This window comes from Mustela nivalis, assembly GCF_964662115.1.
Source record: "Mustela nivalis genome assembly, chromosome: 3".
Classification (NCBI taxonomy): Eukaryota; Metazoa; Chordata; class Mammalia; order Carnivora; family Mustelidae; genus Mustela; species Mustela nivalis.
Window position 1 is genome coordinate 112,300,277 of NC_139022.1, and position 10,708 is coordinate 112,310,984.

Below are 10,708 nucleotides of genomic sequence, written 5' to 3' on the forward strand. Positions count from 1 at the left end.
CCTATTTTCTTTATGCTTTTGTTTACTAGTAAAGAAACATTAAAATTTAGTGGATGCAAGTTGTTAGTGTGCAGTCTAGGAGAAGGACTGGGGAGCCTGTTCCTTTAACGTTGCCCTAATGCCTTTGAACTGTAATTTTCCACCTGAAACCTTACTGAATTTGATTTTCTCTAATTACCAATGTAAAAGTAGAGACTTCATTCTTTGCTATTTCTCTGCTGTCTTACAACATTTAATCTGATATCACAGAATCCTGAAAGTAAATATCATTATTATTAGTATTTATCAGTACTGTAACACCGTATATGAAAATATTTTACTTATTTTGTTTCCTTGAACTGTCACCAAAGATGTCCATTAATACTAATTTTGCCACACTTTTTGATGCATCCCACAGACACTTATGCATCTTTTTTGAGGAGACCCTAACTGTGCCTGTGTGACATATGTTTCAATAAGAACAGAAAAGGAAACTAGCAAAGATGACATCCATATAAGCCAAAATATTTCAGTTTACAAGGAAAAACATACAAAATCATTTCAGCAGTTGATCTAAATATTTTTTAAAAGTATACTTTTAAACATTAAAAACAAACAGAAACATAGGCAAATTTAAAAAAGTTCTCAGATCCTAGGGTCTGATTTGCAGTTGACTTGTAATATAAATGTTTCGGTAGTTCCAGACAATCATTTAATATGCATGGAGGGAGAAATTCTGTATGTATATACATGTGTATCAAATTTCCAGTTTTGTAAAATGGAGATAAAAATACATATTCCCAGATATTATTTTCTAGGGATTTCATGGGAATAGATATATACATGTGTATCAAATTTCCAGTTATGTAAGATGGAGATAAAAATACATATTCCCAGATATTATTTTCTAGGGATTTCATGGGAATAGATTAAAAAATCCAAGGGATTCCATTAGCGTAAAAGTACTGTTTTTAGCAAAGAAAGCAATCTTCCCTTTTACATAGTAACTAGGCTGATCTCACTGATGGATATAACATCCCATCAGATTACTCTGTGTGGCCGAGCAGGATTCTTATAATGTTCAGGAGGCAGTGCACAAATCCATCACCATAAATAGCTAAATAACACTTCATGAAATCAAGTGATACCTAGAGCATCTAAGTTATATCCTTAAGTATACTGTATATTATTTAGGAGGGACGACATGGTTTAGAAATGGCTAAAGGAAATATTTAAGAAAAACATTTTATTAGAAAAAAATTTTTTGACTTGGGTGTGAGGGGCTATTTTGCGTTGAGCTGAGTGACTGAGCCAGCAGGGACATGGCTGTGAGACCCTGTGGGAGCCTGACCTTGCATCCTACCTTCATCCTAGCAGCGACTGTCTGTGCTCTCCAGCCAAGAAGAAGGACCCTTCATCCAGGCCTAGCAGCAAAGGTGCTAGGAAATTTCAGGTGGAAATACAAAGGCATAGTCAAACCTCAACTAACCCAAACTAAACATTTTGGACACTAATGAGTTCAACACAGTGTTGTTGTGGCCTTGGTAAACCACTGCACATACAAAAATGACAAGAGTGTGCTTCCTTGAGTGCAGGGGTTGAGGACTCTTTCATTAATTGCTAAATTCCCAGGTGGTAGAATAGTGCCTAGTATAGAACAGGTATTCAATAAATATTTGATACTTCCTACATAGTAACCAATCTGGCCACACTGATAGGGATTATAAATAGTATATTTGCTCTGTACGTAACAAAATCTGAGACATAATGACCACCCAGCAATCTCAGACATACAGACATACTGGGCATCTGTTTCATTAATTGTTTTAATCTTAATACAATGGGACAAGGACAATCTCTTCAATAAATGGCATGGGGAGAAGGGGACAATGACATGTAAAAGAATGAAACTGAACCACGATCTTATACTATACAAAAAAATTACCCTTAAATAGATTAAAGACTTGATGGGGCGCATGGGTGGTTCAGTGGGCTATAGCCTCTGCCTTCAGCTCAGGTCATGGTCCCAGGGTCCTGGGATGGAGCCCTGCATCAGGCTCTCTGCTCTGCGGGGAGCCTGCTTCCTCCTCTCTTTCTCTCTGCCTGCCTCTCTGCCTACTTGTGATCTCTGTCTGTCAAATAAATAAATAAAATCTTAAAAAAAAATAGATTAAAGACTTGAATGCAAACTTGAAACCAAAAGACTCTTAGAAGAAAATACAGGCAGTCAGCTCCTTGACAGAGGTTTTGGCAATGACTTTCTGCATTTGATGGCCAAACCAAGGAGAACAAATAAAAAATAAGCAAGAGGGACTACATCAAACTAAAAAGCTTCTGCTCAGCAGAGAAGACCATTAACAAAATGAAAAGGCAACCTATAGAATGGGAGAAAATAGTTGAAAATCATGTATCTGACAAGGGGTTAATATACAAAATATATGAAGAACTCATATAGCTTAATAGCAAAAATACAATCTGATTAAAAACTGGGCAGGGCATATAAACAGACATTTTTCTAAAGAAGACATACAGATGGCCAACATCCATGAAAAAATGCTCAACATTACTAATTGCTATGGAAATGCAAATCAAAACTATAATGAGATACCACTTCGCACAAGACAAGAAATGTGTTGGCAAGGATGTGGAAGAAAGGGAACTCTGTACACTGTTGGTAATGTAAATTGGCATAGCCACTATGGAAAACAGTGTGGAAGTCACCCCCACCACCCCAAATAAAAAATAGAACCACTATATGATCCAGCATTCCCACTTCTGGGTATTTGTCCAAAGAAAATGAAACCCTAAATGAAAAAGGTATGTTTCCTTTCCTCATTCATTGCTGCAGTGTTTATAATAGCCACAAAATGGAAACAGCCTAAGTGTCCAGTGATTAATGGATGGATAAGGAAAATGTGGTATATATACAATGGAATATGGACCCTGAGGGTATTTTGCTAAGTGAACTCACCTAGGAAAGACAAATACTGCAAAATATGTGTAATCTAAAATAAATAAGTAGTTTACCATCCCCTCACCCCCAAAATCCAAATGAGCTCACAGATTCAGAAAACAGATTGTTGGTTGCCAGAGACATGGGGTGACAGGTGGGCCAAATGGGTGAAGGAAGTTAAAAGGCAAAAATTTCCAGTTATAAAATAAATAAGTTATGGGGATGGAATGTATAGCATGGTCACTATAATTAATAGTACTGTCTGCATATTTGAAAGTTGCTAAGAGTAGATTTTAAAAGTCCTATTACAAGAAAAAAAAATCTGTAACTATGTACGGATGTTAACAGATGTTAACGGATTTACTAATGTTGATCATCTGCAATTCATTCAAATAGCAAATCACGTTATACACCTGAAACTAATATAATGTTGTATATTAGTTATACCTCAATAAAAAACTAAAGTAAATAAAAAAGAGAAATCAATCTTAGAATTTCTACAATGCATCAAATGGTTTCATCTATTTTGAACCTTAGGTACTGCATAAACATGCCTATAGTTATTTATATATTTAAAAAATTGTAGCAAGGAGACTTAACATGAAGTCTTCCCTTTAAACAAAATTTTAAGTGCTCCATACAGTGCTTTAAATTATGTCATAAAGCAGATATCTAGACCTTAATCATCTTGCACAACTGAAACTTGATGCTCTTTGAATAGCAACTTCCCATTTTCATCTTCCTTTAGCCCGTGGCATCCACCATCCTACTCTTTGCTTCTGAGTTTGGCTTCTTTAGGCACCTCGTTTAAGTGGAATCATGCAGTATTTGTCTTTCTGTGACTGGCTTATTTCACTTAATGGAATGTACTCAAGGTTCATCTGTGTTGTTGCACATGGCAGAATTTCTTTCTTGAGGAACCTTTTAAGTCCTGATAGAACCTGCTTATATCTTCTGAAGCCTGTATCTTGCTACGAGAAACTGTTTCTTGATTTCCTAAAGGTTTATTCAGAGGACTTAAATGTTATCTTTTTATTATATTTATACCTAAGTATAATAATAAATAAATATGTTAAGATTTTATAATTATGTCTTCTGCTACCATGGCTTGTGGTACATAAGGTATAACTTAACTAACAGTCACAGTACTGTTAGCTCTAGTACTTAGAGCTAACAGGTACCAGGTCTTTGGCTAAAAGCTTTTCACGCATTTCAAAATTTTAATCCTTATGAAACTTCTGTGCAGAATACGTGATTTTTTTTTTAATTCTTTATTCTTTTTTTCTTTTTTTTTTTCCCACAGGCGCCCAGGGGGTTCCCACCTGCCCCCTCCCACCCCCCCCCCCACCCCCCCGGGATGCGGGGCACAAGCACACGCACGGCCCCATGGGGCCGCCGGGTAGCCCCCTCCCAACGGCCACCCAAAGACTGTGGCGTGGCGCGGCGCGGCAACTCCGGCCCCGGGGGTGCGGTGGGTGGCGGAGTCTGGGGGAGAAGGGAATCTCCTCCCAACAGGCCCGACTGCCCCAACTCGAGGCGGACGGGCAACCCCCAAAGGGTCTTTAAACCTCTGCGCCGGGACTCGCTAGGTACCTGGACAGAATACATGATTATCCTCTTTTCATAGGTGAAGAAACTGAGACTTAAGGAAATTACAGATTTAAGAACATAAAGTCTATACACAGCAAAGTACAAAATACATGAACTGTGACCAGTGCTGCTTAAGGAGCAGGTCTAAACTATTTTTTATGGGTCCAACATGACATAAGAAGAGCTTCTGCTAAAATGTAAATCTAATGAATCATAATTCATTTTCCCATTAACATATCAGAATTGTCAACTAGAAGGTGCCTGCTATCCTCCTATAAAAATAGAACTCCTATCTTGGTATTTGTTAAGTGTACTGATGCTTGCTTCATTGAGAAAGACTTGCTTAAAAAAAAAAAAAGGTCAGCTGAACTCTATAGTGTGTTTAGTGGATAGTCTGTTCACAGTCTGACTTAATTTCATATCTGGGCAGGGGCCACCAACAAACACATTATGATCCAGCCAGGGTCTCCAGCCCATTTTTTGAGCAGCACTCTATCTATGGGGTCAAATACCTAACAGTTCAGTTTAAGCAGAGTCCAAGCTGGCCTCAAAGAATTAGAACATTGATGTGAACTGTTCAGGGTATCTTTAATCACTTCATTAGCGCATTCAAAACACCAGTATCTACTCAGTATACATAATGGACAAGGCACTATAATAGAAGGAGGGGGGATTAAAAAAAATCAGGGTCATTGCCTACTTTATGAAGTTTGCCATTTAAAGCTTTTTTTTTTTTTTCTTTAGATTTTATTTATTTATTTGTCAGAGAGAGAGCGCGAGTGAAAGCGAGCACAGGCAGACAGAGTGGAAGGCAGAGTCAGAGGGAGAAGCAGGCTCCTTCCGCAAGGAGCCCGATGTGGGACTCGATCCCAGGACACTGGGATCATGACCTGAGCCAAAGGCAGCTGCTTAACCAACTGAGCCACCCAGGCGTCCCTGAAGTTTGCCATTTAAATGGAGTGAAAAACTACTGCAAAGCAAACAAACAAAAGAAGCAAACAAAAACTCATGATACTGACGTATAAAGGCCTAGGAAGTTGACGCAGACCCAAGAGACAACCCATGCAGCTGAGGGAAGGAGCTCCGGGGTAATCTGCCAAAGCTCTGCGGTAGAGGGAAAGTATAATCAAGTTCTTTAATGACGGAACACTCCATATGGTCTGAGAAAAATGGAGAGTCAGAAAAAATGGTCACATTCCAAGGAAAATAAGGGAAAGTAATCAAGTGGAGTGGAGACTTTGAAGGGAAAAGGGAAAGGTAGACTAGGAAAGTAAACTGGCCCTCAGGGACATGAGGTGCAGATGCTTAATAAGCATACCAAGTTTCTTGAGGGAAAGCTTTTTATTGCTGAAGGCTGACTGTCTTAACAAGGGAGCAGAGACTTGGGTAGGGACAGTGTTTTCCATTTTTAGTATGCAAGGATGCACTTTTCTGCATAATTCTTACTTTGCATGAATTGTCATGAATACCCTGCAGGTTTAGTTTTAGTTCAGGTTTATGTATTAAGGATGGGGCATTTTATGTATGAACAACTTCTAAAAAGCCCTACCCTGGTAAATAATGCATATATTCATAGCCTTTAAAAGTATCTGATCCAAGATTTAGGCCTAAATCAAAATGAATTTTCCTAGGAAGTCTTTAGTAAGTAATATCCTGGGATATGTTCCAGGAATAATCAGTTTCTATGATATTTTCCAAGTTTTACGTGGTGAGTTTAAATTGAGAAAGCTCCTTTAACTATATACATTTGTTCCAGATTAGAGAACAGCCAATTTACTGGGGGCAAGTATTTCTTTAAGATTGAATATACATTTTCTTCTCTGTAAGACTTTTTCTCATACTTTGGTTTTATATTTACAAGATGCTAACCATATGAATCCCTAAATTCAAATCAGTGAAAGCAGAGGTTGAATGTGAAGCTTGCTCCTTTCCATTTCAAAGTTCAAATGCCTATCTCTGTCCTAATTCACTAGGGAACCACTTGGAATACATATACTCCCGATTATATATGTATCTCCATGCAATTTGTTTAGTAGAAGAAAAGCCTATATTTCCCCTTCTTTAAACCTGTGTAAGTGATGGGCAGTTACTGAAAGACTTAATGACCTAGATTATTTCACAGAAGGAGGGAAGTACCTGCCGGAAAAACCATTAACATCCCAATAATTTCACTTAGTTTTAGTAATGGGAAGGGAAGGTGAAATCAGGATGGGCTATATTTGCATTTCGACTTAGAATAATAAACTGACATTTGCCTAACATTTCCAAGTGAATTTGCACATCTTTCCCACAAGCATTTATTTTCATATTAGTTGCTTCTCATTTCCAGATATACTCTTGTGTAATTAGGGTTAACGTCAACCTAAGCTTGAAAAAATCTGTTCAAGAGAGTTAGAGACGGAGGAGGAGGACAGGAAGCCCCCATCAGACATAACCACACAGTGGGGGACAGAAACCTGGTCACAGCCACAGGTTGTATGAAAATGAGGAATGGGGGTGGGGGGGCACGGGATGAGCCTGTGGCAGGTCAGGGGCAAGGAAGCTTCTCAGAAGAAAATACAAAGGAAGTGGAGAAGAGAGAACAAGATAACAAATTATATCCAGCAACCTGAGCACAGGCAGGAGAGATGCCTTGCCAGCTTCTACTAGGCTTTAAAGAGCTGATGGGATCATATGAAAGAAGTCACGACTTCCAGGAATCAGCGAGATGAATCTGGTCCTTGGGGAGGGCTTGACCTTAGAGTGGGTCCTGAAAGTCAGAATTTCTCACAATGGCACGCAAAGAAAGCTATTAAAGGTATACCTCCAAGAAGTTTTCAGTTTGCCTATGTGTGCATGTGTGTATTCTCTGCTGGAGAAAGGGACTACTGTCTATATTTCCATCTTTTTTTTTTTTTTTTTTCTTAGCACCCTTCTGTTAGTGAACTTCAGACACAAAAATCAGGATTCAGTAGGCTCTTTGCGGTCAAAGTGTGGAAGGAAAGATTTTTCTAATTTAGAGTTCTGGAATGCTTTCATAAAGCTTATGACACTGTCCTCCTTTCTATCTTTTGCTGTCAATTATGAGTTCCACTTTGCCTGTAGAGAAATTTTTTTGTAAGCAGTTGCTTTCCTGTAAGATGGAATAACACAGTTGACAGCATTCTCTGCTCTGTCATTAATTTATGTTACCCATTGTGGTTGCAAAGATTAAAACCAATTCCCTGATGCATTTGTAACTCATAGAATTCAATTTTAATTCAGCATTAATTAATGTGCCATTAAGCATGTTCTCTTTTTTCCCTGACACTGCATGATATTAAATCCTTTTAAGCTTTTAGTTGTTCTTAGTCATTTACACTATTTGAAAATAACGTGCTGTGACACAGCAGGCAGAAGTCAAATCTATAGCTGATTTAAGTCAATGCATTCCAAATCACAATTCATTTACCTATTAATATATCAGAGTTGTCAACTTGAAAGTGTTTGTTATCCTTATTATAGTAACAGAATTTCTATTACAGTGTTTGTCACAAAAACTTTATAGAAAATACTTTTGACGTGCTTAAGTCTCATTCCCTATGAGAGGCAATCTTGCTATGTGTGGAAATAAAAGTTGATGCCCTAGGGACGCCTGGGTGGCTCAGTTGGTTAAACAGCTGCCTTCGGCTCAGGTCATGATCCCAGCGTCCTGGGATCGAGTCCCACATCAGGCTCCTTGCTACGCAGGGAGCCTGCTTCTCCGTCTGACTCTGCCTTCCACTCTGTCTGCCTGTGCTTGCTCTCGCTCGCTCTCTGACAAATAAATAAAATCTTGAAAAAAAAAAAAAAAAGTTGATGCCCTAGAAATCCTATTGTAGAAAAGAAGCTGGAATAAGAACATGATGGGAAAGAAAATTAAGTATAGTAGAATTGATAAATGACTTTCTAATGTTTAACTAGAGTTTAGTATTTTTGTGTTACCATAAATCACCTGATCTTTAAATTTAGAGCATCTATAAGAGGCATTAATTCATAGAGGTTTTTCGTGAAGGTCAATTCTGAATATTTATGGCATGTGTTTATGCTTTTGCCTAGGAAATCAGATTGGAGACAAGTCGTTTTATCTCTGTATTTTGTGAAAAGCAGTACTCAACTAGGTGATACATGTTCTTATATTCAAAGAATATATGCCTGCTCACAGCTGAGTCTGAGAACCAGCAGACTAATGGTGGTGGCATCATATAAACAATACCTGTTCAGGAGCCTTCTTTTTTCATTCCCACTCAGAAACAGAAAAAAGAAAAAAGAGACCTTACAAAAGCATTTTGTCTGTTTTCTCTCAGAGCAAATTGTCTTTCCTCCTAAAATGGCCTTCCATTTTATAGGATCGTAAAAGTATAACTGTCATAGCTGAAATTTATCAAACATGTTAAATGTAGCATCAAACATGCTACATGCAAAGCAGTCAGTGTTCCACTGTGAGGCTGACAGAGGTATGCCTAGTATCCCGTATTTCCTTCTACAAAAAAGAAATGAAGAGATGCTACAGGAACCACAGAGGAATTATCACTCAAGTGGATTTACCTGAGCACCTGTACTAAATAGAAACTATACCAAGCTAGTGACCATTACAGTCATTAGTCAAATGAGTACACTAATATAGGTCATTATAAAAACAAGTGGCCTCTACTGGCAGGATTCAGCGGCGAAATGTCTCACAGGAAATTCTCCGCTCCCAGGCACGGGTCCCTGGGGTTCTTGCCTCGGAAACGCAGCAGCCGGCACTGTGGGAAGGTGAAGAGCTTCGCCAAGGATGACTCTTCCAAGCCTGTTCATCTCACAGCCTTCCTGGGCTACAAGGCCGGCATGACTCACATCGTGCGGGAGGTGGACAGGCCAGGATCCAAGGTGAACAAGAAGGAAGTTGTGGAGGCTGTGACCATTGTGGAGACACCACCCATGGTGGTTGTGGGCATCATGGGCTACGTGGAAACCCCTCGAGGCCTCCGTATCTTTAAGACCATCTTTGCTGAGCACATCAGTGATGAATGCACATCAGTGATGAATGCAAAAGGCGCTTTTATAAGAACTGGCATAAGTCTAAGAAGAAGGCCTTCACCAAGTACTGTAAGAAGTGGCAGGATGATGATGGCCAAAAGCAACTCGAGAAGGACTTCAACAGCATGAAGAAGTACTGCCAGGTGATCCGGGTCATTGCCCACACCCAGATGCGTCTGCTTCCTCTGTGCCAGAAGAAGGCCCACCTCATGGAGATCCAGGTGAACGGAGGCACAGTGGCTGAGAAGCTGGACTGGGCCCGGGAGAGGCTGGAGTAGCAGGTGCCTGTGAACCAAGTGTTTGGGCAGGACAAGATGATCGATGTCATTGGTGTCACCAAGGGCAAAGGCTACAAAGGGGTCACCAGCCGCTGGCACACCAAGAAGCTACCCCGCAAAACCCACTGGGGCCTGCACAAGGTTGCGTGTATTGGGGCTTGGCATCCTGCCTGCGTGGCCTTCTCTGTGGCTCAGGCTGGGCAGAAAGGCTACCATCACTGCACGGAGATCAACAAGAAGATCTACAAGATTGGCCAGGGCTACCTCATCAAGGACGACAAGCTGATTAAGAACTATGCCTCCACCGACTAGGATCTGTCTGACAAGAGCATCAACCCCCTGGGTGGTTTTGTCCACTATGGTGAAGTGACCAATGACTTCATCATGCTGAAGGGCTGTGTGGTGGGAACCAAGAAGCAAGTGCTTACGCTCCGCAAGTCCTTGCTGGTGCAGACCAAACGGCGGGCCCTGGAGAAGATCGACCTTAAGTTCATCGACACCACCTCCAAGTTTGGCCATGGCCGATTCCAGATGGTGGAGGAGAAGAAAGTGTTCATGGGACCACTTAAGAAAGACCGAATTGCAAAGGAAGAAGGAGCTTAATGTCAGGAGCAGATTGTGTAGCTGGTGGGATCTCAATAAAAACTATTTTCCAGTGCGGGGGGGGGGGGGACAAGTGGCAACAAAATTCCTCTAATATATCACATTTGAGCCCAGTAATTAAATTTTTGACATAGTTTCATATACTTTTCCATTACTAACTGCGAATTATAGAAGGTGATTCTATCAAAATGTATAATTCTTATACTTTACATACTGTTAAATTTATTTATTTATTTTGAGAATTTATCTATTTGGGGGTGCATGAACAGGGGAGGGGCAGAGGGAG

The 10,708-nt window shown here is 40.0% G+C and overlaps 1 pseudogene across 1 annotated transcript; it reads left to right on the forward strand.

The window, feature by feature from the left end:
* Positions 1-9,442: 9,442 nt before the first annotated feature.
* LOC309861713 (large ribosomal subunit protein uL3 pseudogene) lies at positions 9,443-10,477 on the forward strand (annotated as a pseudogene). The gene has a single exon. The product of its transcript is annotated as a large ribosomal subunit protein uL3 pseudogene (transcript).
* The last annotated feature ends 231 nt before the right edge of the window (positions 10,478-10,708 follow it).